A 2,793-nucleotide genomic window follows, 5' to 3' on the forward strand; every position below is an offset into this window, starting at 1 on the left:
TCACTGTTTTCGGGTCCCGGAGTGATTTGCACGCTTGACAAACCTTGGGGTGCGTTTACGTGTCGGTCATCACAGCTCATTGTTTTGGCTGATTCTGGCGTGTTTCCTGGACTATTTCTCACCGTTTTGTGGTCCCAAAGCGATTTCTCTGGTTGTCGAACCCCAAGGTGTGCTTACATGTTGGTCGTCAAGACTCGCAGTTTGGGCCGATTCTGGCCCGTTTCTTGGACCATTACTCACTTTTGGGGTCGTGAAGTGATTTCCACGATTGATGAACCTGGGGTGCGTTTACGTGTCGGTCATAACCACTCACAGTTTTGGCCGATTCTGGCCCGTTTCGTGCACTATTACTCACTATTTTGGCGTCCCAGAGTGATTTCCACGATTAATGAACCCCGGGATGCGTTTATGTGTCGTTCATCACCACTCACGGTTTTGGCTGATTCTGGCCCATTTCATGGACAAGTACTCACCGTTTTGGGATCCCAAATCGATTTCCATGGTTGTCGAACCCCAAGGTTTGCTTACGTGTCGGTCATCAACACCCATAGTTTGGGCCGATTCTAGCCCGTTTCTTGGACTATTACTCACTGTTTTCGGGTCCCGGAGTGATTTGCACGCTTGACAAACCCTGGGGTGCGTTTACGTGTCGGTCATCACAGCTCATTGTTTTGGCTGATTCTGGCGTGTTTCCTGGACTATTTCTCACCGTTTTGTGGTCCCAAAGCGATTTCTCTGGTTGTCGAACCCCAAGGTGTGCTTACATGTTGGTCGTCAAGACTCGCAGTTTGGGCCGATTCTGGCCCGTTTCTTGGACCATTACTCACTTTTGGGGTCGTGAAGTGATTTCCACGATTGATGAACCCCGGGGTGCGTTTACGTGTCGGTCATAACCACTCACAGTTTTGGCCGATTCTGGCCCGTTTCGTGCACTATTACTCACTATTTTGGCGTCCCAGAGTGATTTCCACGATTAACGAACCCCGGGATGCGTTTACGTGTCGTTCATCACTACTCACGGTTTTGGCTGATTCTGGCCCATTTCATGGACAAGTACTCACCGTTTTGGGATCCCAAATCGATTTCCATGGTTGTCGAACCCCAAGGTTTGCTTACGTGTCGGCCATCAACACTCATAGTTTGGGCCGATTCTAGCCCGTTTCTTGGACTATTACTCACTGTTTTCGGGTCCCGGAGTGATTTGCATGCTTGACAAACCCTGGGGTGCGTTTACGTGTCGGTCATCACAGCTCATTGTTTTGGCTGATTCTGGCCTGTTTCCTGGACTATTTCTCACCGTTTTGTGGTCCCAAAGCGATTTCTCTGGTTGTCGAACCCCAAGGTGTGCTTACATGTTGGTCGTCAAGACTCGCAGTTTGGGCCGATTCTGGCCCGTTTCTTGGACCATTACTCACTTTTGGGGTCGTGAAGTGATTTCCACGATTGATGAACCCCGGGGTGCGTTTACGTGTCGGTCATAACCACTCACAGTTTTGGCCGATTCTGGCCCGTTTCGTGCACTATTACTCACTATTTTGGCGTCCCAGAGTGATTTCCACGATTAACGAACCCCGGGATGCGTTTACGTGTTGTTCATCACTACTCACGGTTTTGGCTGATTCTGGCCCATTTCATGGACAAGTACTCACCGTTTTGGGATCCCAAATCGATTTCCATGGTTGTCGAACCCCAAGGTTTGCTTACGTGTCGGCCATCAACACTCATAGTTTGGGCCGATTCTAGCCCATTTCTTGGACTATTACTCACTGTTTTCGGGTCCCGGAGTGATTTGCATGCTTGACAAACCCTGGGGTGCGTTTACGTGTCGGTCATCACAGCTCATTGTTTTGGCTGATTCTGGCCTGTTTCCTGGACTATTTCTCACCGTTTTGTGGTCCCAAAGCGATTTCTCTGGTTGTCGAACCCCAAGGTGTGCTTACATGTTGGTCATCAAGACTCGCAGTTTGGGCCGATTCTGGCCCGTTTCTTGGACCATTACTCACTTTTGGGGTCGTGAAGTGATTTCCACGATTGATGAACCCCGGGGTGCGTTTACGTGTCGGTCATAACCACTCACAGTTTTGGCCGATTCTGGCCCATTTCGTGCACTATTACTCACTATTTTGGCGTCCCAGAGTGATTTCCACGATTAACGAACCCCGGGATGCGTTTACGTGTCGTTCATCACCACTCGCGGTTTTGGCTGATTCTGGCCCATTTCATGGACAAGTACTCACCGTTTTGGTATCCCAAATCGATTTCCATGGTTGTCGAACCCCAAGGTTTGCTTACGTGTCGGTCATCAACACTCATAGTTTGGGCCGATTCTAGCCCGTTTCTTGGACTATTAGTCACTGTTTTCGGGTCCCGGAGTGATTTGCACGCTTGACAAACCTTGGGGTGCGTTTACGTGTCGGTCATCACAGCTCATTGTTTTGGCTGATTCTGGCGTGTTTCCTGGACTATTTCTCACCGTTTTGTGGTCCCAAAGCGATTTCTCTGGTTGTCGAACCCCAAGGTGTGCTTACATGTTGGTCGTCAAGACTCGCAGTTTGGGCCGATTCTGGCCCGTTTCTTGGACCATTACTCACTTTTGGGGTCGTGAAGTGATTTCCACGATTGATGAACCTGGGGTGCGTTTACGTGTCGGTCATAACCACTCACAGTTTTGGCCGATTCTGGCCCGTTTCGTGCACTATTACTCACTATTTTGGCGTCCCAGAGTGATTTCCACGATTAATGAACCCCGGGATGCGTTTATGTGTCGTTCATCACCACTCACGGTTTTGGCTG

Source organism: Triticum aestivum, chromosome 4B (assembly GCF_018294505.1).
Source record: "Triticum aestivum cultivar Chinese Spring chromosome 4B, IWGSC CS RefSeq v2.1, whole genome shotgun sequence".
Taxonomy (NCBI): Eukaryota; Viridiplantae; Streptophyta; class Magnoliopsida; order Poales; family Poaceae; genus Triticum; species Triticum aestivum.